Source organism: Pongo pygmaeus, chromosome X (assembly GCF_028885625.2).
Source record: "Pongo pygmaeus isolate AG05252 chromosome X, NHGRI_mPonPyg2-v2.0_pri, whole genome shotgun sequence".
Taxonomy (NCBI): domain Eukaryota; kingdom Metazoa; phylum Chordata; class Mammalia; order Primates; family Hominidae; genus Pongo; species Pongo pygmaeus.
Genome location: NC_072396.2, coordinates 112,074,083 through 112,101,499, shown reverse-complemented (window position 1 = coordinate 112,101,499; position 27,417 = coordinate 112,074,083). Strand labels below are relative to the sequence as shown.

The window sequence follows — 27,417 nt, the reverse complement described above, 5'->3', positions numbered from 1 at the left end:
CTAAAATTTATATGGAGTCATAAAAGACCCAGAATAGCCAAAGCTATACTGAACAAAAAGAATAACACTGGAGGAATCATATTACCTAACTTCAAATTACACTACAGAGCTATAGTAACCAAAAGGGCATGGTACTGGCAAAAAAAACAAAAAAACAAAAAAACAAAAAAAAACAGACACATAGACCAATGGAACAGAATAGAGAACGCAGAAAAATATCCATTCACCTACAATGAACTCATTTTCAACAAAGATGCCAAGAATATACATTGGGGAAGACAGTCTCTTCAATAAATAGTGCTGGGAAAACTGGATATTCATATGCAAAAAAATGAAACTTGATTCCTATCTCTTGCTTTATACAAAAATAAAATCAAAATCAATTAAAGAATTAAATCTAAGTCCTCAAACTATGAAAACACTAAAATAAAACACTGGGGAAACTGTTCAGGACATTGGTCTGGGCAAAAAATTTCTTAAGTAATACCCCACAAGCACAGGCAACCAAAGCAAAAATAGGCAAATGGGATCACATCAAGTTAAAAAGCTTCTGCACAGCAAAGGAAACAACAAAGTGAAGACACAACCCACAGAATGAAAGAGAATATCTGCAAACTATTCATCTGACAAGGGATTAATATGCAAAATGTACAAGGAGCTGAAACAACTCAATAGGAAAAAAAGCAAATAATCTGATTTTTAAATGGCTAAAAGATCTGAATAGACATTTTTCAAAAGAAAACATACAAATGGCAAATAGACATATGAAAAGGTGCTCAACATCACTGATCATCAGAGAAATGCACATCAAAACTACAATGAGATATCATCTCACCTCCATTAAAATGACTTCTGTCCAAAAGACAGGCAATAACAAGTGCTGGAGAGGATGTGGAGAAAAGGGAATCCTCGTACACTGTCAATGGGAATGTAAATTAGTACCACTAACAAAAACAGTTTGGAAGTTCCTCAAAAGTCCAAAAATAGAGCTACCATATGATCTAGCAATCCAATTGCTTGGTATATACCCAAAAGGAAATCAGTATATCAAAGTGATATCTGTACTCTCATGTTTATTGCAGCACTGTTCACAACAGCCAAGATTTGGAAGCAACATTAAGTGTCCATCAACAGACAAATGGATAAAGAAAATGTAGTACACATCACAATGTAGTCCTACTATTCAGCCACGAAAAAGAAAAGAGATCCTGTCATTTGCAACAACATGGATGGAACGGGAGGTCATTATGTTAAATGAAATAAGCCAGACACAGAAAGACAAACATCGCATGATCTCATTTATTGTGGTATCTAAAAATTAAAACAATTGAATTCATGGAGATAGAAGGCAGAAGAATGGTTACCAGAGTCTGGGAAGGGAAGGTGGTTAATGGGTACAAAAAAATTGATAGAATGAATAAGATCTAGTATTTGATAGCACAACAGGCTGACTATAGTCAATAGCAATTTAATTATACTTTTTAAAATAACTAAAAGAGTATAATTGGATTGTAACATAAAGGATAAATGCTTGAGGTAATGAATACCCTATTTAATCTGATGTGATTATTAAGCATTGCATGCCGGTATCAAAATATCTCATGTGCTAGATAAAAATATACACCTACCATGTACTGGCAAAAATTAAACATTAAGAAAAATAAATAAAAAATAAAAATAATTAAGATGAAATTAATAATTACTGAAATAGAAAACAAACAATAATAGAACCATGGAGTAGATCGATAAGAGGAAATAATATTTATTTGAAAAGACTAATAGAATACAAAAGTTTTTGGCAAGTATGATTTCAAAAATAAAGAAGGCACAAATTAACATTAAAATATGAAAGGGTATAATGTGGGTGGGCCTGATACTATCAATTGAAGGCTTTAATAGAACAAAGACTAATCTCCCCCAAGCAAGAAGGAATTTTGGAGTACAGACAAGATGGCCAAATAGGAACAGCTCTGGTCTGCAGCTACCAGCGAGACCAACGCACAAGGCAGGTGATTTCTGCATTTCCAACTGAGCTACTCAGTTCATCTCACTGGGACTGGTTAGGCAGTGGATGCAGCCCACAGAGTGCAAGCAAAAACAGGGTGGGGCATCGCCTCACCCAGGAAATGCAAGAATCCAGGGGACCTCCCTCCCCCAGCCAAGGGAAGCCATGAGGAACTGTGCTACCCGGCCCGGATACTACGTTTTTCCCCATGGTTTTTGCAATCTGCAGATCAGGAGATTCCCTCACGTGCCTATACCACCAGGGCCCTGGGTTTCAAGCACAAAACTGGGCAGCTGTTTGGGCAGACACCAAGCTAGCTGCAGGAGTTTTTCCATATCCCAGTGGCGCCTGGAACCTCAGTGAGACAGAACCATTCACTCTCCTGGAAAGGGGGCTGAAGCCAGGGAGCCAAGTGGTCTCTCTCAGCGGGTCCCACTCCCATGGAGCCCAGCAAGCTAAGAACCACTGGCTGAAATTCTCGCGGCTGGCACAGCAGTCTGAAGTCAACCTGGGACGATCTAGCTTGGTGCGGGGAGGGGTGTCCGCCATTACTGAGGCTTTAGTGTTTGGTTTTCTGCTGACACTGCTAAGGAGGCTGGGGGGTTTGGGCTGGGCGGAATTCACCACAACGTGGCAAAGTGGCTGTGGCCAGACTGCTTCTCTAGATTCCTCCTCATGGGGCAGAGCATCTCTAAAGTAAAGGCAACAGCCCCAGTAAGGGGCTTATAGATAAAACTCCCATCTCCCTAGGACAGAGCACCTGAGCACCTGAGGGAAGGGGTGGATGTGGGCGCAGTTTGAGTGGACTTAAACTTTCCTGCCTGCTGTCTCTGAAGAGAGCAGCTGATCCTGACGAGGATTCTTCCAGCACAGCACTCGAGCTCTGCTAAGGGACAGAACTGCCTCCTGAAGTGGGTCCCTGATGCCCACGCCTCCTGACTGGGAGAGGCCTCCCAACAGGGATCAACAGACACCTCATACAGGAGAGCTCTGGCTGGCATCAGACCTGTGTCCCTCTGGGACGAAGCTTCCAGAGGAAGGAGTAGGCAGCAATCTTTGCTGTTCTGTGGCCTCCACTGGTGATACTGCTGTTCTACAGCCTCCACTGGTGATACCCAGTTGAACAGGGTCTGAAGTGGACCTCCCACAAACTGCAACAGACCTGCAGAAGAGAGGCCTGACTGTGAGAAGAAAAACTAACAAACAGAAAGCAAAAGCATCAACATCAACAAAAAGGACCCCCACACAAAAACCCCATCCAAAGGTTATCAACCTCAAAGATCGAAGGTAGAAAAATCCACAAAGATGAGGAAAAACTGGTGAAAAATGCTGAGAATTCCAGAAACCAGAATGCCTCTTCTCCTCCAAATGATCACAACTCCTCTCTAGCAAGGGCATAAAACTGGATGGAGAATGAGATTGACAAACTGACAGAAATAGGCTTCAGAAGGTGGGTAATAACAAACTCCTCTGAGCTAAAGGAGCATGATCTAACCCAATGCTAGGAAGCTAAAAACCTTGATAAAAGGTTACAGGAATTGCTAACAAGAATAACCAGTTTCAAGAAAATCATAAATGATCTGATGGAGCTGAAAAACACAGCATGAGAACTTCGTGAAGCATACACAAGTATCGATAGCTGAATCAATCAAGCAGAAGAGAGGATATCAGAGATTGAGGATCAACTTACTGAAATAAGGAGTGAAGACAAGATTAAAGAAAAAAGAATGAAAAAGAACAAACAAAACCTCCAAGAAATATGGGACTATGTGAAAAGACCAAACCTACGATTGATTGGGGTCCCTGAAACTGATGGGGAAAATGGAACCAAGTTGGAAAACACACTTCAGGATATGATCCTAGAGAACTTCCCCCACCTAGCAAGACAGGCCAACATTCAAATTCAGGAAATACAGAGAACACCATTAAGATACTCTTCGAGAAGAGCAACCCCAGACACATAATCATCAGATTCCCCAAGGTTGAAATGAAGGAAAAAATGTTAAGGGCAGCCAGAGAGAAAGGTCAGGTTACCTACAAAGGGAAGCCCATCAGACTAACAGCTGATCTCTCTGCAGAAACCCTACAAGGCAGAAGAGAGTGGGGGCCAATATTCAACATTCTTAAAGAAAAGAATTTTCAACCCAGAATTTCATATCCAGCCAAACTAAGCTTCATAAGTGAAGGAGAAATAAAATCCTTTACAGACAAGTAAATGCTGAGAGATTTTGTCATCACTAGGCCTGCCCTAAAAGAGCTCCCGAAGGAAGTACTAAATATGGAAAGGAACAACCGGTACCTGCCACTGCAAAAACATGCCAAATTGTAAAGACAATCGATGCTAGGAATAAACTGCATCAACTAACAGGCAAAATAAAGAGCTAGCATTATAATGACAGGATCAAATTCACACATAACAATATTAACCTTAAATGTAAATGGGCTAACAGACTGGCAAACTGAATAAAGAGTCAAGACCCATTGGTGTTCTGTATTCAGGAGACCCATCTCATGTGCAAAGACACACAGAGGCTCAAAATAAAGGGATGGAGGAATATTTACCAAGCAAACGGAAAGCAAAAAAAAGCAGGAGTTGCAATCCTAGTCTCTGATAAAACAGACTTTAAACCAACAAAGATCAAAAAAGACAAAGAAGGGCATTAAAGAAGGGTAAAGGGATCAATTCAACAAGAAGAGCTAACTATCCTAAATATATATGCACCCAATATAGGAGCACCCAGATTCATAAAACAAGTTCTTAGAGAACTACAAAAAAACTTAGACTCCCACACAATAATAGTGGGAGACTTTAACACCCCACTGTCAATATTAGACAGATCAATGAGACAGAAAATTAACAAGGATATTCAGGACTTGAACTCAGCTCCGGACCAAGCAGACCTAATAGACATCTACAGAACTCTCCACCCCAAACCAACAGAATATACATTCTTCTCAGCACCACATAGCACTTATTCTAAAATCGACCATGTAACTGGAAGTAAAACACTTCTCAGCAAATGCAAAAGAATAGAAATCATAACTCTCAGACCACAGTGCAATCAAATTAGAGCTCAGGATTAAGAAACGCACTCAAAACCACACAACTACATGGAAACTGAACAACCTGCTCCTGAATGACTGCTGGGTAAATAACAACACGAAGGCAGAAATAAAGAAGTTCTTTGAAACCAATGAGAACAAAGACACAACATACCAGAATCTCTGGGACACAGCTAAAGCTGTGTTAAGAGGGAAATTTATAGTACTAAACGCCCACATTGGAAAGCTGGAAAGATCTGAATTCGACACCCAAACATCACAATAAAAGAACTAGAGAAGCAGCCAGGTGCGGTGGCTCATGCCTGTAATCCCAGCATTTTGGGAGGCTGAGGCAGGCAGATCACGAGGTCAGGAGATCGAGACCATCCTCGCTAACACAGTGAAACCCCGTCTCTATTGAAAGTACAAAAAAATTAGCCGGGCATGGTGGCAGGCGCCTGTAGTCACAGCTACTCAGGAGGCTGAGGCAGGAGAATGGCATGAACCCAGGAGGTGGAGCTTGCAGTGAGCCGAGATCATGCCACTGCACTCCAGCCTGGGCTGGACAAAGCAACACTCCATTAAAAAAAAAAAAAAAAAAAAGAACTACATAAGCAAGATCAAACAAATTTAAAAGCTAGCAGAAGACAAGAAATAACTAAGATCAGAGCAGAAGAGAAGGAGATAGAGACACAAAAAACCCTTCAAAATATCAATGAATCCAGGAGCTGGTTTTTTGAAAAGATTAACAAAATAGATTAACCACTAGGCAGCCTAATAAAGAAGAAAACAGAAGAATCAAATAGACACAATAAAAAATGATAAAGGGGATATCACCACTGATCCCACAGAAATACAAACTACCATCAGAGAGTACTATAAACACCTCTATGCAAATAAACTAGAAAATCTGGAAGAAATGGATAAATTCCTGGACATATACACCCTCCCAAGACTGAACCAGGAAGAAGTCGAATCCCCGAATAGACCAATAACAAGTTCTGAAATTGAGGCAATGATTAATAGCCTACCAACCAAAAGAAACCCAGGACCAGACGAATTCACAGCCGAATTCTACCAGAGGTACAAAGAGGAGCTGGTACCATTCTTTCTGAAACGATTCCAAACAATAGAAAAAGAGAGACTTCTCCATAACTCATTTTATGAGGCCAGCATCATTCTAATACCAAAACCTGGCAGAGATAGAACAAAAAAGAGAAAATTTCAGGCCAATATCCCTGGTGAAGATCAATGCGAAAATCCTCAATAAAATACTGGCAAACTGAATCCAGTAGCACATCATGAAGCTTATCCATCACAATCAAGTCGGTTTCATCCCTGGGATGCAAGCCTGGTTCAACATATGCAAATCAATGAATGTAACCCATCACATAAACAGAATCAATGACAAAAACCACGATTATCTCAACAGATGCAGAAAAGGCCTTTGATAAAATTCAACATCCCTTCTTGCTAAAAACTCTCAATAAACTAGGTATTGATGGAATATATCTCAAAATAATAAGAGATATTTATGACAAACCCATAGCCAATATCATACTGAATGGGCAAAAGCTGGAAGCAGCCCCTTTGAAAACAGGCACAAGACAAGCATGCCCTCTCTCACCACTCCTATTCAACATAGTACTGGAAGTTCTGACCAGGGCAATCAGGCAAGAGAAAGAAATAAAGGGTATTCAATTAGGAAAAGAGGAAGTCAAATTGTCTCTGCTTGCAGATGACATGACTATATATTTAGAAAACCCCATTGTCTCAGCCCAAAAACTCCCTAAGCTGATAAGCAACTTCAGCAAAGTCTCAGAATACAAAATCAACGTACAAAAATCACAAGCATTCCTATACACCAATAATAGACAAGCAGAGAGCCAAATCATGAGTGAACTCCCATTCACAAATTGCTAAAAAGAGAATAAAACACTTAGGAATATAGACGTGAAGGACCTCTTCAAGGAGAACTACAAACCACTGCTCAAGAAAATAAGAGAGGACACAAACAAATGGAAAAATATTCCATGCTCATGGATAGGACAAATCAATATCATGAAAATAGCCATGCTGCCCAAAGTAATTTATAGATTCAATGCTATTCCCATCAAGCTACCATTTACTTTCTTTGCAGAATTAGAAAAAAACTACTTTAAATTTCATATGGAGCCAAAAAAAGAGCCTGTATAGCCAAGACAATCCTAAGCAAAAAGAACAGAGCAGGAGGCATCAGGCTACACAACTTCAAACTATACTACAAGGCTGCAGTAACCAAAGCTGCATGGTACTGGTACCAAAACAGATATATAGACCAATGGAACAGAATAGAGACCTCGGAAGTAAGACCACACATCTACAATCATCTGATCTTCAACAAACCTGACAAAAACAAGCAATGGGGAAAGGATTCCCTATTTAATAAATGGTGCTGGGAAAACTGGCTAGCCATATGTAGAAAGCTGAAACTGGACCCTTTCCATACACCTTATACAAAAATTAACTCAAGATGGATTAAAGACTTAAATGCAAAACCAAAAAGCATATAAACACTAGAAGAAAACCTAGGCAATACCATTCAGGACACAGGCAAGGGCAAACACTTCAAGACTAAAACACCAAAAGCAATGGCAACAAAAGCCAAAATTGACAAATGGGATCTACTTAAACTAAAGAGCTTCTGCACAGCAAAAGAAACTATCATCAGAGTGAAGAGGCAACCTATGGAATGGGAGAACATTTTTGCAACCTATCCATCTGACAAAGATCTAATATTCAGAATCTACAAGAACTTAAACTTGTAAAACATTTCTTAAAAATGTACAAGAAAAAAACAACCCCTTCAAAAAGTGGGCAAAGGATATGAACAGACACTTCTCAAAAGAAGACATTTATGCAGCCATCAAACATATGAAAATAAGCTCATTATCACTGGTCATTAGAAAAATGTAAATCAAAACCACAGTGAGATACCATCTCATACTAGAATGACGATAATTAAAAAGTCAGGAAACAACAGATGCTGGAGAGGATGTGGAGAAATAGGAACGCTTTTACACTATTGATGGGAGTGTAAATCAGTTCGACCATTGTGGAAGACAGTGTGGTGATTCCTCAAGGATCTAGAACCAGAAATACCATTTGACCCAGCAATCCCATTACTGGATATATACCCAAAGTATTATAAATCATTCTACTATAAAGACGGATGCACACATATGTTTATTGCAGCACCATTTACAATAGCATAGATTTGGAACCAACCCAAATGCCCATCAATGATAGACTGGATAAAGAAAATGTGGCACATATACACATGTGGAAAATGTGGCACATATACACATGGAATACTATACAGCCATAAAAAGAATGAGTTCGTGTCCTTTGCAGGGACATGGATGAAGCTGGAAACCATCATTCTCAGCAAACAAACACAGGAACAGAAAACCAAACACCGCATGTTCTCACTCATAATGGGAGCTGAACAACGAGAACACATGGACACAGGGAGGGGAACATCACACACCGGGGCCTGGCAGTAGATTTAAAAAGATACATTATGCCCCAATAGGCTAATCCTAGGACTGCAGGGAAGGTTTAACATTTAAAGATGTGTCAACGTGGAACAGGGCACTAACTCCTTACTTGGAAAACTGGCAATTAAAGGGAAAGAGTTAAGAATTTACCCTGTCTTTCCCATAGAAACTGTATTTTAGGCTTACCAAATAACCCTAGTAGATGAGGGATAGTTCTTCTTACAGAGGAATTCTAGCTGATGAATGCTGAAAGAATGAAAGAATTAGAAAATCATTACTTTGAAACCCCTAATGAAATAATTGATTCGAATAACAATTATGAAATAAATGGTAAAGCAATGCAAAAGGTGAAAGGATGATGGAGAACTTTACAATGAAGGGATCAGACTATCACCACCTCAATCCACTTTTAGTATTACTAAAAGTGAGACAACTGCAAATTACATAAAAGGAAGTACATAGTAACAACCATGAGATATGCTTGCCAAATAATAATTATAAAAACCTGAATCAATCAAGTCTTTTTTTTTCTTTTTTTGAGACAAGGTCTCACTCCGTTGACCAGCTGGACTGCAGTAGCATGATCACTGCCCACTGCAGCCTTGACCTCCCCAGGCTCACGTGATTCTCCTACCTCAGCCTCCCAAGTAGCTGGGACTATAGGTGCAGGCCACCACAGCAGCTCATTTTTGCATTTTTTTTAAGACAAGTTTTCATCATATTGTCCCAGCTGATCTTGAACTCCTGGGCTCAAGTGATCCGCCCACCTCCCAAAGTACCTCCCAAAGTACCTCCCAAAGTGCTGAGATTACAGGTATGAGCCACACCATCCAGTTTAATCAAGTCTTTAGCTTTACATTCCAGTTTACAAGAAACAACAGGGAATATAGAAACAAGCAGAATAACACCTCAAGGAAGTAATCAGCCGAATCCAGAATATGGGACAGTCTAGAGGACAAATGCCAAGTTTCTTCAACAAGCCAATGTCATTACAATAAAAGAGAGGAGGTACTGCTTGGTTTTAGCTTTTAACATTTTTAAAAGAGGCTGGGCGCAGTGGCTTAAGCCTGTAATCCCAACAATTTGGGAGGCCGAGGCGGGCGGATCACAAGGTCAGGAGATCCAAACCATCCTGGCTAACACGGTGAAACCCCGTCTCTATTAAAAATACAAAAAATCAGCCGGGCGTGGCGGCGGGCGCCTGTAGTCCCAGCTACTCGGAGGCTGAGGCAGGAGAATGGCGTGAACCCGGGAGGCAGAGCTTGCAGTGAGCCGAGATCACGCCACTGCACTCCAGCCTGGGCGACAGAGTGAGACTCTGTCTCAAAAAATAAAAATTAAAATTAAAAATAAATAAATAAATAAAAATAAAATTTTTAAAAGAAACTTAATAGATATAATATAATAAGGTGACCTCAATTGGATCCCAATTCCAACAAACCTCAATGGCAAAAACATTTTCAGACAATTAGAAAAATCAGTTTATTCACTGGGTATTAGTGTGATAATGGCATTGTGACTATATGAGAAGATGTTCTTTTTGCTATAATTCTTTTGCTATGCATACTGAAATATTTAGGAGTGAAATTATATGATATTCCTGATTAGCCTAAAATATTCCAGCATAAAAGAGGGGAAGATCATAGTTGAAACAAGTATGGCAAGATGTTGATGGCTATTGAAGCTGAGTTATGAGTACGTACGGGGTTTTATTGTACATTCTACTGTTATGTACATTTGGAAATTTTAATAAAAAATTTTTAAAGCTATCAATGCAATTTTATGCATTAATAATGTAAAGGGAAAAAGCTATATGTCCTACTTATAGGTGAAAAAACAATGGATAAAGCTTTGCTTTTTCATCCCTTCTTGGTTTCTTTTATTTATTTATTTATTTTTTTTGAGACAGGGTCTCACTCTGTCGCCCAGGCTGGAGTACAGTGGTGCAGTCACAGCTCACTGAAGTCTCGACCTTCCCAGGCTCAAGCAATCTTACTATCTCAGCCCTCACCGAGTAGCTGGGACTCTGTATAGGCACATGCCACCACACCTCGCTAATTTATTATTATTATTATTTTGTAAGGATGAGGTTTTGCCATGTTGTGCAGGCTGGTCTCAAACTCCTGGACTCAAGCAATCTACTCTCCTTGGCCTCCCAAATTGCTAGATTAGAGGCGTGACCATTCTTGTTTTTAAAAAGCCTCTAAAAGGTAGAAATTCAAGAGAGTTTATTTGACTTAATAAAGGGTAACTGCCAGACACCCACAGCAAACATAATACTTGATGAAATTTTAGAAGCATTCCCATTAAATGGAAGGAAAAAATAAAGATACCTGATATTGCTATGATTCAAATTTAAATCAGAGGTCCTAGCCAATGCATTAAAACGCAAAATGTACACATGGTATCCAGGCTAAAGACAGAGACAAAACTATCAGTATTTGTAATAATCTGTTTTCCTACCAAGAAAATCCAATAGAATCAACAAAAAATCGATTAGAAAGAAAAGAGAATTTGTTAGTAAAGTTGCTGGCAAAAGACAACATATAAAAATCAATAGCTTTCTTATACTCCTATAGTAATTATAAAATGAAAGAAAAAGTTCTATTGAAGGTAGCAACAAAAATGTAGTATCTAGAAATAAAGCAAACAAGATATGTTCAAAATATTTACAGAGAAAATTATGAAGCATTACTAAAGGACTTAAAAATTTGGATAAGTGGAAAGCCATACCATGTTTATTCATATAAAGACTCATTCATGTAAAGATGCTAACTCTCCCTGGTTAAATCTGTAAACTCAGTGAAATACCAAATAAAAATGCTAGTAAGATCCTACATGGGTATGATAATCTGCATTTAAAATTCATTGAAATAGTAAATATGTAAAAATAACCACAAAAATGAAAGGAAGCTCTTTCAATGCCAGATAACAAACATATTATAAAAATATAAAAATGTAAAGTATTATAAAAATATAAAAATGAAAAGTGAATATAAAATGAAAACACATTACAAAAATATAAAAATGAAAGGTGTAGATGCATGTATAAATACATGGATCAACAGAACCAAATAGAGAATCCTGAAACAAACCCAAGTATTAATAAGAATCTAATATTGATTAAAAGTAGTATTTAAAAGTCAGTGGAGAAAAGAAAAGAGGGGCATATAAGATATTCATTACAGCAGGTTTTACATTAGCAAAAATTTAGAAATAACCATGTCAATGGGGAAATGGCTACACAAATTATTTATTCTAGTAGAATATCCTAGTGTTTATCTTAGTATTCATAGTAGAATACTATGCAACAAGGAAAATGGTAGATTTATATGTATTAACGTGAAAAGCTGTCAGACATTATGTTGGGTGAAAGTAGCAAATAGCAAAACAATACATATAGCATAACACAATTCATATTTTTAAGGCCACTAAATAATATTATATATTCCCTACACATGCAGACGTGTTTGTAAATGCTTGCGAATGAATAAAAAAAAGATGCAGGAGAGATTCCGTTCCAAGATGGCTGAATAGGAACAGCTACAGTCTGCAGCTCCCAGTGTAATCAACGCAGAAGACGGGATTTCTGCATTTCCAGCTGAGGTACCTGATTCATCTCATTGGACTGGTTGGACAGTGGATGCAGCCCACAGAGGGCCAGCCAAAGCAGGGCAAGGCATTGCTTCACCCAGGAAGCACAACGGGTGGGGGGATTTCCCTTTCCTAGCCAAGGGATGTCGTGACAGACTGTACCTGGAAAATCGGGACACTCCCACCCAAATACTGTGCTTTACCAATGGTCTTAGCAAATGGCACATCAGGAGATTATATCCTGTGTCTGGCTCGGTGGGTCCCATGCCCACGGAGCCTTGCTCGCTGCTAGCACAGCAGTCTGAGATTGACCCGCAAGGCAGCAGCCTGGCAGGGGGAGGGGAGTCCACCATAGCCGAGGCTTGAGTAGGTAAACAAAGTGGCTGGGGAAGCTCAAACTGGATGGAGCCCACCGCAGCTCTGCAAGGCCTGCTGCCTCTGTAGACCCCACCTCTGGTGGCAGGGCATAGCTGAACAAAAAGCAGCAGAAACTCCTGCAGACTTAAACGTCCCTGTCTGACAGCTCTGAAGAGAGCAGTGGCTCTCCCAGCATGGTGTTTGAGCTCTGAGAACAGACAGACTGCCTCCTCAAGTGGGTCCCTGAACCCCGTGTAGCCTAACGAGGAGACCCCTCCAAGTAGGGGCCAACTGACACCTCATACAGGCAGGTGCCCCTCTGGGATGAAGCTTCCAGAGGAAGGATCAGGCAGCAATATTTGCTGTTCTGCAGCCTCCACTGGTGATACCCAGGAAAACAGGGCCTGGAGTGTACCTCCAGTAAACTCCAACAGACCTGCAGCTGAGGGACCTGACTGTTATAAGGAAAACTAACAAACAGGAATAGCATCAACATCAACAAAAAGGACATCCACACCAAAACCCCATCCGTAGGTCACCATCATCAAAGACCAAAGGTAGATAAAACCACAAAGATGGGGAGAAACCAGAGCAGAAAAGCTGAAACTTCTAAAAACCAGAGTGCCTCTTCTCCTCCAAAGGATCACAGCTCCTCACCAGCAATGGAACAAAGCTGGATGGAGAATGACTTTGACGAGTTGACAGAAGTAGGCTTCAGAAGGTTGGTAACAACAAACTTCTCTGAGCTAAAGGAGGATGTTCAAACCCATCGCAAGGAAGCTAAAAGCCTTGAAAAAAGATTTGACGAATGGCTAACTAGAATAAACAGTGCAGAGAAGACTTTAAATGACCTGAAGGAGCTGAAAACCACGGCACGAGAACTACATGATGCGTGCACAAGCTTCAATAGCCAATTCGATCAAGTGGAAGAGAGAGTATCCGTGATTAAAGATCAAATTAATGAAATAAAGCAGGAGGAGAAGTTTAGAGAAAAAAGAGTAAAAAGAAACAAACAAAGCCACCAAGAAATATGGGACTATGTGAAAAGACCAAATCTACGTCTGATTGGTGTACCTGAAAGTGATGGGGAGAATGGAACCAAGTTGGAAAACACTCTGCAGGATATTATGCAGGAGAACTTCCCCAAACTAGCAAGGCAGGCCAACATTCAAACTCAGGAAATACAAAGAACATCACAAAGACACTCCTCGAGAAGAGCAACCCCAAGACACATAATTGTCAGATTCATCAAGGTTGAAATGAAGGAAGAAATGTTACGGGCAGCCAAAGAGAAAGGACGGGTTACCCACAAAGGGAAGCCCATCAGACTAACAGCAGATCTCTCAGCGGAAACTCTACAAGCCAGAAGAGAGTGGGGGCCAATATTCAACATTCTTAAAGAAAAGAATATTCAACCTAGAATTTCATATCCAGGCAAACTAAGCTTCATAATTGAAGGAGAAATAAAATCCTTTACAGACAAGCAAATGCTGAGAGATTTTGTCGCCACCAGGCCTGCCTTATGAGAGCTCCTGAAGGAAGCACTAAACATGGAAAGGAACAACCGGTACCAGTCACTGCAAAAACATGCCAAATTCTAAAGACCATCGAGGCTAGGAAGAAACTGCATCAACTAACGGGCAAAATAACCAGCTAACATCATAATGACAGGATCAAATACACACATAATATTAACCTTAAATATAAATGGGCTGAATACCCCAATTAAAAGACACAGACTGGCAAATTGGATAAAGAGTCAAGACCCATCTGTGTGCTGTATTCAGGAGACCCATCTCAAGTGCAGAGACACACATAGGCTCAAAATAAAGGGATGGAGGAAGATCTACCAAGCAAACGGAAAGCAAAAAAAAAAAAAAAAAAAAAGCGGGAGTTGCAATCCTAGTCTCTGATAAAACAGACTTTAAACCAACAAAGATCAAAAGAGACTAAGAAAGCCATTACATAATGGTAAAGGGATAAATTCAACAAGAAGAGCTAACTATCCTAAATATATATGCACCCAATACAGGAGCACCCAGATTCATAAAGCAAGTCCTTAGAGATGTGCAAAGAAACTTAGACTCCCACACAATAATATGGGAGACTTTAACACCCCACTGTCAATATTAGACAGATCAATGAGACAGATGTTTAACAAGGATATACAGGACTTGAACTTAGCTCTGCACCAAGCAGACCTAATAGACATCTACAGAACTCTCCACCCCAAACCAACCAGCAATACATTCTTCTCAGCAACGTATTGCACTTATTCTAAAATTGACCACATAGCTGGAAGTAAAGCACTCCTCAGCAAATGTAAAAGAATAGAAATCACAACAAACTGTCTCTCAGACCACAGTGCAATCAAATTAGAGCTCAGGATTAAGAAACGCACTCAAAACCACACAACTACATGGAAACTGAACAACCTGCTCCTGAATGACTGCTGGGTAAATAACAACACGAAGGCAGAAATAAAGAAGTTCTTTGAAACCAATGAGAACAAAGACACAACATGCCAGAATCTCTGGGACACATTTAAAGCAGTGTGTAGAGGGAAATTTATAGCACTAAATGCCCACAAGAGAAAGCAGGAAAGATCTAAAATCGACACCCTAACATTAAGATTAAAAGAACTAGAGAAGCAAGAGCAAACACATTCAAAAGTCAGCAGAAGGCAAGAAATAACTAAGATCAGAGCAGAACTGAATGAGATACAGACACAAAAAAAACCCTTCAAAAAATCAATGAATCCAGGAGCTGGTTTTTTGAAAAGATCAACAAAATTGATAGACTGCTAGCAAGACTAATAAAGAAGAAAAGAGAGAAGAATCAAATAGAGGCAATAAAAAATGATAAAGGGGATATCACCACCGATCCTACAGAAATACAAACTACCATCAGAGAATACTATAAACACCTCTATGCAAATAAACTAGAAAATCTAGAAGAAATTGAGAAATTCTTTGACACATACACCCTCCCAAGATGAAATCAGGAAGAAGTTGAATCTCTGAATAGACCAATAACAGGCTCTGAAATTGAGGCAATAACTAATAGCCTACCAACCAAAAAAAATCCAGGACCAGATGGATTCACAGCCAAATTCTACCACAAGTACAAAGAGGAGCTGGTACCATTCCTTCTGAAACTATTCCAACCAATAGAAAAAAAGGGAATCCTCCCTAACTGATTTTATGAGGCCAACATCATCCTGATACCAAAGCCTGGCAGAGACACAACGAAAAAAGAGAATTTTAGACCACTATCCCTAGTGAAAATTGATGCAAAAATCCTCAATAAAATACTGGCAAACCGAATCCAGCAGCACATTAAAAAGCTTATCCACCATGATCAAGTGGGCTTCATCCCTGGGATGCAAGGCTGCTTCAACATACGCAAATCAATAAACATAATCCATCACATACAGAGAACCCATGACAAAAACCATATGATTACGTCAATAGATGCAAAAAAGGCCTTCGACAAAATTCAACAGCACTTCATGCTAAAAACTCTCAATAAACTAGGTATTGATGGGACGTATCTTAAAATATTGAGAGCTATTTATGACAAACCCACAGCCAATATCATACTGAATGGGCAAAAGCTGGAAGCAGCCCCTTTGTGTCGCTGTTTGCAGATGACATGATTGTATATTTAGAAAACCCCATCATCTCAGCCTAAAATCTCCTTAAGCTGATAAGCAACTTCAGCAGTCTCAGGATACAAAATCAATGTGCAAAAATCACAAGCATTCCTATTCACCAACAACAGACAAACAGCCAAATCATGAGTGAACTCGCATTCACATTTGCTACAAAGAGAATAAAATACCTAGGAATCCAATTTACAAGGGAAGTGAAGGACCTCTTCAAGGAGAACTAGAAACCACTGCTCAACAAAATAAAAGAGGATACAAACAAATGGAAGAACATTCCATGCTTACGGATAGGAAGGATCAATATCATGAAAATGGCCATACTGCTCAAGGTAATTTATAGATTCAATGCCATCTCCTTCAAGGTACCAATGACTTTCTTCACAGAATTGGAAAAAACTACTTTAAAGTTCATATGGAACCAAAAAAAGAGCCTGCATTGCCAAGACAATCCTAAGCAAAAAGAACAAAGCTGGAGGCATCACACTACACAACTTAAAACTATACTACAAGGCTACAGTAACCAAAATAGCATGGTGCTGGTACCAAAACAGAGAGATAGACCAATGGAACAGAACAGAGGCCTCAGAAATAATACCACACATCTACAACCATCTGATCTTTGACAAACTTGACAAAAACAAGAAATGGGGAAAGGATTCCCTATTTAATAAACGGTGTTGGGAAAACTGGCTAGCCACATGTAGAAAGCTGAAACTGGATCCCTTCCTTACACCTTATACAAAAATTAATTGAGGATGGATTAAAGACCTAAATGTTAGACCTAAAACCATAAAACACCCTAGAAGAAAACCTAGGCAATACCATTCAGGACATAGGCATGAGCAAGGACTTCATGACTAAAACACCAAAAGCAATGGCAACAAAAGCCAAAATTGACAAATGGGATCTAATTAAACTTAAGAGCTTCTACACAGCTAAATAAACTACCATCAGGGTGAGCAGGCAACCTACAGAATGGGAGTAAACTTTTGCAATCTACCCATCTGACAAAGGGCTAGTATCCAGAATCTACAAAGAACTTAAACAAATTTACAAGAAAAAAAACAAACAACACTATCAAAAAGTGGGCAAAGGATATGAACAGACATTTCTCAAAAGAAGACATTTATGCAGCCAAAAGACACATGAAAAGATGCTCATCATCACTGGTCATCAGAGAAATGCAAATCAAAACCACAATGATATTCCATCTCACACCAGCTAGAATGGCGATCATTAAAAAGTCAGGAAAAAACAGATGCTGGAGAGGATGTGGAGAAATAAGAATGCTTTTACACTGTTGGTGGGAGTGTAAACTAGTTCAACCATTGTGGAAGACAGTGTGATGATTCCTCAAGGATCTAGAACTAGAAATACCATTTGACCCAGCAATCACATTACTGGGTATATACCCAAAGGATTATAAATCATGCTACTATAAAGACACATGCACACATATGTTTACTGCAGCACCATTCACCATAGCAAAGACTTGGAACCAACCCAAACGTCCATCAATGATAGACTGGGTTAAGAAAATGTGGCACATATATACCATGGAATACTATGCAGCCATAAAAAAATGAGTTCATGTCCTTTGTAGGGACATGGATGAAGCTGGAAACCATCATTCTCAGCAAACTATCGCAAGGACAGAAAACCAAACACCGCATGTTCTCACTCATAGGTGGGAACTGAACAGTGAGACCACTTGGACACAGTGCGGGGAACATCACACACAGGGGCCTGTCATGGGGTGGGAGGCAGGGGGAGGGATAGCATTAGGAGAAATACCTAATGTAAATGACGAGTTAATGGGTGCAGCAAACCAACATGGCACATGTATACCTATGTAACAAACCTGCACGTTGTGCACATGTACCCTAGAACTTAAAATATAATTTAAAAAAAAGAAGTTTCAGGAGAAAGTCAAACAGTGATTAGGGACAGAAGAGGTAGAGAGGAAGTCAATGATGATCAAAGGAAGTGTTCAACTTCCCTGTAGTGCTCTAGTCTTTCAAAAGAAAAATGTATTCAAGTATCATGTGTGTAATTAAATCAATAAATAAGAAATTAAAAGGCTATGTAACAATATGAATGAATCCTGTTATGTAAATATATATATAAATACTTATTTATTCACACAAAATGCATGGAAAGAAGATTGTAAGGACACTCACCAAACTGTGGACAGTTGGTTGTTTATTGGGGGTTTTTTGGGGGTTTTTTTTGGTGAGATGTCAGAGAGCAGGCAGGAAAGGGAAGTCTGAAGATTTACTCTCTCTATACCTGTGTATTATTTTGATCTTTTACCACAAAAATATGCTTATATATTATTAATTTAAAAATAAAGACATGGAAAAAGTCAAAGACACATGGTTAAGTGAAAAAAGGTAGTTGCAAGATAACACAGTATTAACCTATTACATAAAAAGAAAACCAACGCACCAAAAATATAAATATTTTGCATGTGTTTTATATAGGTAGATAAAATTGCAAATGAAACAAAGAACAGTTGTCACATTTGAGGTAAGGCACTAAACTGGGTAGAGGTGAAGGAAAATAATGAGGTGATTAAGAGCCCAGCTCCAACAATAATTAACTATATGACCACATGCAAGTTACATGACCTCTTTGTGCCCTCAGTGTCCCTATCTGTAAAATGGAAAAAAATAACAGTACCTATTTCATGGATTGTTGTAAAGAGTAAACGTACTAATCTCTTTAAAGCATTTAGAGTGATGTTGGGCACAGTAATAAGCATTTACTTATATAAGTAATAAGGCCTGTATAAGCATTTACTCTCATTGTTACACATTTCTATATTTTTACAATTTTTATAAGAATATATTCATATATTCCTCACGTAATTCCTTGTGTATTCCTAGTGTAATTTTAAAAATAAAATTTGAAGCATAATATTAGAGAAAAAAATTTACAGAATGGCATATTGCAATTTTGTTAAACTTTTATTTTAGGTTTGGGGTACATGTGCAGTGCAAGTTTGTTATACAGGTAAGCTCGTGTCACAGGCGTTTGGTTTAGATTATTTTGTTATCCAGGTACTAAGCATAGTACCTGATAGTTATTTTTCCTGATCCTCTCCCTCTTCCTATCCTTCTCCTTCAGGTAGTCCCCACTGTCTCTTGCTCCCCTCTTTCTGCCCATTGGTTCTCATTATTTAGTTCCCACTTTTAAATGTGAACACGCGGTATTTGTTTTTCTGTTCCTGCCTTAATTTGTTAAGGATAATGACCTCCAGCTGTGTCATGTTCCTACAAAGGACATGATCTCATTCCTTTTTTTTTGGCTGCATAGCATCCCATCATGTATATGTATCACATTTTCTTTATCCAGTCTATCATTGATGGGCATTTAGGCTGATTCCATGTCTTTGCTATTGTGAACAGTGCACACTGCAAAATAATATATAATTAGAGACAACTTAAATGTCCATCAATAGGGCAATAGTTAAATAAGTCATCATACATTAATAACATAGAATACTTTGCAACTCTTAAGAATGAGTTGGGCCAGGCTTGGTGACTCACACCTATAATCCCAGCACTTTGGGAGCCTGAGGAGGAAGGATTGGTTGAGCCCAGGAGTTTGAGATTAGCCTAGGCAAAATGGTGACACCCCATCTCTATTTGTATTAGTAATAAATTTTTTTTTTTAAAAGAATGAGTTGGATGTCTATGTATGGACACTGAAATATAACCATGGTATATTTAACATTCTTTAAAGTGGTGAAATGGTATGTATCATTTTTATATATTATATATGTATACATCTATTATATGTGTTTACATATTATACATGTATATTTTATGTATACAAATACACATACACATACACACATACTCCCCTATAGTAACATACACATAAACTGGCCTTTCACTATTTACCCTATATACTTATGTGTTTGATTTTTTTCTTTGAGACAGGGTCTCACTCTGTCACCCAGGCTGGAGTGCAGTGGCATGATCACAGCTCACTGCAGCCTCGACTTCCCCAGGCTCAGGTGATTCTCCCACCTCAGCTTCCCGAGTAGCTGGAATCACAGGCATGCGCCACCATGCCTGGCTAATTTTTTATATTTTTTGTAAAGATGGGGTTTGTCCAGGTTGCCCAGGGTGGTCTCAAACTCCTGGGCTTAAGTGACCCACCAACTTTGGCCTTCCAAAGTGCTAGGATTACTGGTGCAAGCCATCATGCCTGGCCTGATTATTTTTAAAATATGATCATGTCATCCAAATATTACCAATGCTCGTAGTATAAAGCCCCAAATCCTTAAGGGAGCCTGCCACCCAGCCTCAGCTCATATTACTCTCCTATGGCTAGAGTATTACTTAATATGCTCTAGTCATAGGAGATATCTTTCAGTTCTTCAAATTACTATACATGTTCTAGCTTCAGGTCTTTGCACATGCTGTTTCCTCTACCTGGAACACGTCTTCCACCTAGCCACCATCCACCTTCATCTACCCTAACTTATCTTTCAGTCCTCACTTCTTCAGGGAAGCCTCCCCTAACTTTCCAGACAGGGTTAGGTTCCTCTGTTATAACACTTACAGAACCCTTATTTTTCATTCATAGCTTTTTTTTTTTTGAGGGAGTTTCACTTTTGTTGCCCAGGCTGGAGTGCAATGGCGTGATCTTGGCTCACTGCAACCTCCGCCTTTTGGGTTCAAGCGATTCTCCTGCCTCAGCCTCCCGAGTAGCTAGGATTAAAGGCGCATGCCACCATGCCCAGGTAATTTTTGTATTTTTGGTAGAGACAGGGTTTCACCATCTTGGCCAGGCTGGTCTCAAACTCCTGACCTTGTAATACATCCACCTCAGGCTCCCAAAGTTTTGGGATTACGTGCGTGAGCCAACTCGCCTGGCCCATTCGTAGCTCTTATCACAGTTTACAGCTTTCTATTTATAGGTAGGATTATTAATGTCTGTTATTACTCCTGTTAGACTGTAAACTCCATGATGGCATGATTCTTGTCTGTCTTGTTACGTCCTGACATCTAGTAAAAGCTCAGTAAATATTTGTGAAATAAATGACTGCCTTCCGTTAATTAGGATGGACCTTGGCTTTGGCACTGGCTCCATTTTCCTCTCCATTTCAACCCCTGCCATCATGTAAGCAACATCAGTGTCTGTGGATGACTCATCCAACATGCTAGCCTCACTGCCCTTTGAGCTCCTCTACTTCAACAACCTCTGACCACATGCCACTTTCTATGTCATTACTAGCCGTTAGTTTCCTAGACCACCCAATAGGCATGGAGCTGCTCCACTTTAGAATTCCTGAACTCTACTAGCCTAATCTCTGGCTACAACCTCCTACTCCAGTTACTTCTTGGTTCTCAGAATACCCACTCCTCATTCTCTTTCTTTTTTAAAAAAATTTTTGATCAAGGACTCATTTCACAGCCAAACATTTTTCACTCTCATCAAGATCTCCCATCCTTTGATTTCTCCCATTCTCCAGCTCATTATCACCTCATGGCTTCGATCCTTACCCAGTGTAGGTGCCATGGTGCATCACTTCAACCACTTTTTTGCTGGCTACTTCACTGCCCTTGCCATTTTTAATTTACCATTTATTGAGCAATTACTGTGAGCCACATTACATACATTATCTCTGCAATCTCTCACAAAACCCTTGAGGTGGTATCAGCATTGTCCCCTTTCACAGATAAGGAAACAGATTCTAAAAGAGGTCAAGCAGACTTCCAGGGCACTGGTCCTTGCTGGGGTGGGCTGGGTGGCAGTTAGGTGGCACAGCTTTGGGTGCCTCTGCTGCCAACTGTGAGCAAAGTCTCGCCACTGGCAGCCTGGCATGGCACTCCAACTGTAGCTGTGTCAGTGTGTTATGATGCCCTCCCACATCAACCTGGCTGGAATCTCCAGTAGTAAAGTGATATTTTCAAGGCTCTCCTGCACAGATGATGGCTACACTGACCTCCAGTTTAAGAAAAGCCCTCCTAAGATCCCTTATAAGGCCACTGCACTTGCCACTGTGCTCTTTTTTGATTGGTGCCTTTCTCATTATCATAGGCTCACCTTCTGGCTACATCAGCAAAGCGAGGGCAGACTGGGCAGTTCCAGTCCTGATCATTGACATTCTGGTATTCCTGCCCAGATTTTACCACCTGCACAGAGCCTACTATGCATCCAAAGGATTACTTCTAGGGCTTACCAGGATTACTTCTAGAGGTTGCTTCTAAAATGACATTCCAAACTTTGATAACTAGCACCCACTTCAGCCCCTAGGAGAAGAGTTACATTGAGACTGTGCCCAGCTTCAGGATATTGAGCAAAAACCAAAGCTAATTAAGGGTTAGGGAATTCTGCAGTTTACAGAAGTTTAACAAAACAATGGCCAGATTGTATGGGTCCATCCCAAAAAATGTTAACTGAGCTTACAATTTGCTAATTAAAACATGCTCTATTTTTCATCTCCTGGCCCTGGCAAAAGCTCTTGACAAGTTTTTCCATATGAATATGTATTACGGAAGAATAGCAATGCTAACTGTCTGAGAAAATGGGAGATTATTCTCTAGTGGAAAGTGTTGTTCCCACCACCCTCTTTAGAGTTGAACATTTCTTTTAAATAATCTTCATTGTCCATTTGTTCTTGCAGCAAATGGAACAATGCTGTATGTCTAACTTCTTATTACTAAGTAATTTATTTTAAAAATATCTCAATATCTAATCTCCTACACTTATGTCTACCTTCATGTTCTTGTGGAAGACCTTGGTAAAGTCAAATATCAGTGTGGATCCCTCTGTAACGTTTTTTACTTGTTTTCTTATTGATAACAACCAGGAATTTTTTTTAACCACAGAGGAAGTTTTTAAAATGTAAACCCTTTCTCTATTTACCAATTCTTGGCCAGTTCCAATCCAGTTCACCAATAGGTTGGGCAGCATATAATTTGGGTCGTTGGGTCTTTTGTAGATCAATATGTTCTGTATATCATGTCTTTAAGTAATGGACTTTTGGTTGTTTCCTAATGAAAAATGTAGATACGTGGTTATTATTTAGAGTTTATAACTCTATTGCTAGCACCTTATATTATGATGTCATTCTGCTAAAAATCGAAAGACTCAGCCTGGATCTCCAGAGGACTAGATTGTCTTAGGTTGAATCTGTTTCCTAGCTTGCAAAAAGTGACTTATATTAAAAAGAAATTAAAATGTTGAAATCCCCCAAAAAAGAAATGAAGTAATTTGTGCAAGATCACACAGCTAGAAAGTGGTGGAGCAGGGTGCAGTTGGGATCTGAAGGAGATATGTCTGACGCCAGGGTCTGTGCTCCAAACCAGTAGGCTATTTTGCCTCTCAGAGGGAAAGATAACTGTGACTGCAACATGGAGAATGAAAGAGGGAAGCAGGCAAATGTGAAGGCTTGAAGACCATGGCAGCAATCCAAGTGAGAGTTGATGGTGGACTAATAATTGTCTACTTGAACACTGCAAATAATTCCAAATAAAGTACCACTTACTTCAGGCATGTGACTTTACAGGATGAACTTGGTGGGCTTTGGCTGACAGCACAACTAGGTATGCCTACAAGAAACCAAAAGAAATCAGTAGTTTAAGACATTCTTTCAAAATAAAACTTATAGCTTTAACTTTTCTGCAAATGTATATATATATACATACGTGTATAAAATATATATATATATACACATGTTATTTATTCCTAGGTATGCAGCCATTTAGTAAAGGCTTCCCATGTTCTGGGAATTTATTTAGTCTTATTTAAACTTCCAACTACCCTGTGAACTACCATTTTATAAATGAGGAAAGTGAGGCTGGGTGCAGTGCCTCACGCCTGTAATCCCAGCACTTTGGGAGGCTGAGGCAGGGGGATCACTTAAGGTCAGGAGCTCCAAACCAGCCTAGACAACATGGCACAATCCCATTTCTACAACAAATACAAAAATTAGCCAGGCGTGGTGGTGTGCACCTGTAATCCCAGCTACTTGGGAGGCTGAAACGGGAGAATCGCTTGAACCTGGGAGGTGTAGGCTGCAGTGAGCCGAGATTGTGCCACTGCACTCCAGTCTGGGCGACAGAGCGAGTCTCAGTCTCAGTAAATAAATAAATAAATAAACAAATAAATAAAGTGATGCACAAGAAGATCAAGAAAATTGCTTAACGTCACACAGTTAGTTAATCGTAAAGATGGGATCAGAACCCAAGTCTGCTGCTCTCCTTCTAGTCACTTACCCAATGAAGTCCCAACCTTAGTTAGACTCATACTCCCTGACACCACCCACAGGCTGTCAGGGCCCGGGCTGGGGGCGGAGAGCGGGGACGGGAATCACACAAGAAAGCAACTACAAATCTCCACTTTCCAACTTTATCAAGGAACTAACCCGCAAAACCTGTGGCTAGTGATCCGCCAGGGAGGGGCCGAGCTTTATCCTGAAGACCGCGAGGCACCCTTCCGCAGTCTTACTCTAGGCAGTGATCCCATTTTACACTCCCCACTCTGCTGGCACCATGTCCAACAGGAGCAGCAAACCTAGCCTCAAAGCCACACCAACCCAAGGACAGCTGCTGTTCCATTTTTTCTCTCATAGAATCAAAAGACACAATGGCGGATATCAACGTAATTTATTTGGATCTTCTCCCCGTTTTAAACCATAATCTAGGGTCTACAGATGACCATCAGTGGGTTCACGAACCCTCTGTGCTTACATGCAAACCATGGGCATTTTTTTAAGGAGGTGGTCAATTGGTCAATAGTTTTCCTTATTTTCAAACGGTGCCATGTGCATCCTACCGCCCACCTCAAGAAAAACAAAAAGAGGCTAAGAATCCTAACTTTAAGCTCTGCCAGCAAGAGCTTCTCGGCCATCTTTACTCTCAGTTGCGCATGCACCTGGCTCCCGCCTTCCTTCTCGCTCTCCCCTCCCCACCACGCATGCAACCACCACGCAGGCACTCCCAACACACGCACCCCCCCATGCACACACCCCCACGTACGGACCCCCACGCACGCACGCACTCCACGCGCACGTATATATATTAATAAATCTATATCCCCTCACACACACCTCCACGTGCACACGCACACACATCCCCCACGGGCTTCTCGGTGAGTCTTCACGCTCGAACGCATCTCCATGTTACCACTCGCACACTCCCACGTCCGCACCTGTGTAAATCACATCTTCGCATCTCCCCCACACATCACACGCACACGAGCATTCCCGCACACGCGCACCTCCCCACGTACACACCTCTCTACACCCCTTCATACACACGCATGCCTTCTCAATACACGTACCAGCCCACTTGCACGCGCTTGCACCCTCCACACGCACGGCTCGGAGCTTTTTCCCCTCTCTCCTCCCAATGACTGGCTTCTGGATCCGACCCTTCCACGTGCCCCCAGCTTCGCGGCAGCTGGGTCCCTCCCCAGCGCGCTGAGCTCACCGCGCCGGAGCCGGTCGCAGCCACACAGGCCCGTCCGACTGGACCACCGCTTCCCTCCTCACATCCCAGGAGACACCAGGCGGGGCGGGGCACCTCCCACGCACGGCTCGAGGGAACTCCCAGGATTTCCCGTCCTTCCGAATTCGGGTGGGTTGGGGGACTGCGGGGAGGCGTTTCTCATCCTCGCTGGGGAAAGCGCTCACCTGGTTTCCAAAGTCAGTTTCCTCTTCCTCTACTTCCTGCCAGAGGGGAAGAGATTCCAAGAGAAAGACAAGGTCTTTAGGGCGGAGAAGGGGAAATGACTCAGAGAGGAGGCAGCCCAGAGGGAGGGGCTGGGCTGGAAAGGGAGGGTAATGGGGTGCCGGAGGGGAAAGGGGAGAAAAAAGAGGATGGGAAAATCGCGTCGGGGGCAGTTTTGGGGGTGTCTAGCAAAGACCTGGAAGGCCTTCCCGGTTAACCCTGATTTCAGGAGCTGCTGCACTGGGTCATTTATTTCCTCAGTGCTGGGCCTTAAACTTTACCTCGTACCCAAAGCAGCCATGGCTAAGACCCTTGCTAGCAGCTCACCAGGCATATAGGAATCTGCAGGTCTGGGCATGGGCGCAGGGATTGATTAACTCTTCATGTTCGAGGGAGCCAATAATAGTTTTTACCTCACAGGATTCCTGGGAGGATTGAATGAATCACTGCATCTCGAGTGCTTGGCATAGTGCCAGGCATACTGTAAGCAACCAATAAATGATAGCGCCTGTGATTCAAAAAGTCTTCATTCGTTGATACTCTGTCTTCTCTCTAGATTATGAGTCTCATGAGGGGAGGGATTATGTGTCTTATTCATCACCGAACTCCAGCACCTGCCACAAACAGACTATCAGTAAAATATTTGTTGAATGAGTGAATAAATGAATGGCTGAATAATAACTTGGAGTGGTGGCTGTACCAGGATCTCTCCTCTGCCTTTTAAGGTATGTACCTGTGGGAGTTTGGATTGAGAAGACCATAATTGGAGAAGGTGGCACACAGGACCCCTGTTAGTTGCTGTATCAAGTGACCTGCTCTGCCCTTGGAGAGTAGAATATCTTTGGCAATTCCCTGCATGTACACATTGAAGATTCTCAGATGACTGACCTGAAATTTGAAACAGAGACACCACTAGCTAAAACAGTATTTGCATTTTGTACAGTTATCAAGCAGGATGGGGGAGAGGGCTGAAGCAGAAAGCTCAAAAGTAATGGTAGCAGAGGATTGGCAAGGGAGGTCCAAGTGAAGTGAAGTGTGTATGGGGAAGGATAGTCACCCCAAAAGGGATTCTGATGATGGTCCTAAAATAACAGTAATGTCATCCACTTCTCTGTCCCAGTCATAGGATTTCTGATGATCTGCCCTGATATCCCAACATTATTGGGGTAGGTATGCACATCAAGCTCCTATCACTACATTCACTAAATTTGCATTTATGGTAATTCATACTGTTAGGGCTAGAAGGGACCTTAGAAATTACCCATACTCTTTAATTCCTAGTTGAAAAACTAAGTGCCAGAGATAGCAAAGGACCCAGGCCTTGGAATTCTCTGGCCTTGGTACTGAATCTTTCAGAGACTGAATTTATTTTATATCCTAATTATGCATTTAATCTCTGCCCCATCCCCACCCCCAACTCCCAAAATACTGAGAAAAATGAAAGGACATGAATGGAAGGTCAGCAGAAGGGAAGAAGAGAAGAGGTACTTCAAAAGACCCTGACTTTACTTCCTTTTG

The 27,417-nt window shown here is 40.7% G+C and overlaps 1 long non-coding RNA gene across 1 annotated transcript; it reads right to left on the bottom strand.

Moving 5' to 3' along the window:
* Positions 1 to 1,738: 1,738 nt before the first annotated feature.
* Positions 1,739 to 25,940, bottom strand: LOC134739041 (uncharacterized). The gene is made up of 4 exons (XR_010125433.1): positions 25,863 to 25,940; positions 23,715 to 23,778; positions 8,773 to 8,832; positions 1,739 to 3,167 (listed from the first exon to the last, which is right to left on the bottom strand). It is a non-coding gene; the product is annotated as an uncharacterized LOC134739041 (long non-coding RNA).
* Between the last annotated feature and the right edge of the window lie 1,477 nt (positions 25,941 to 27,417).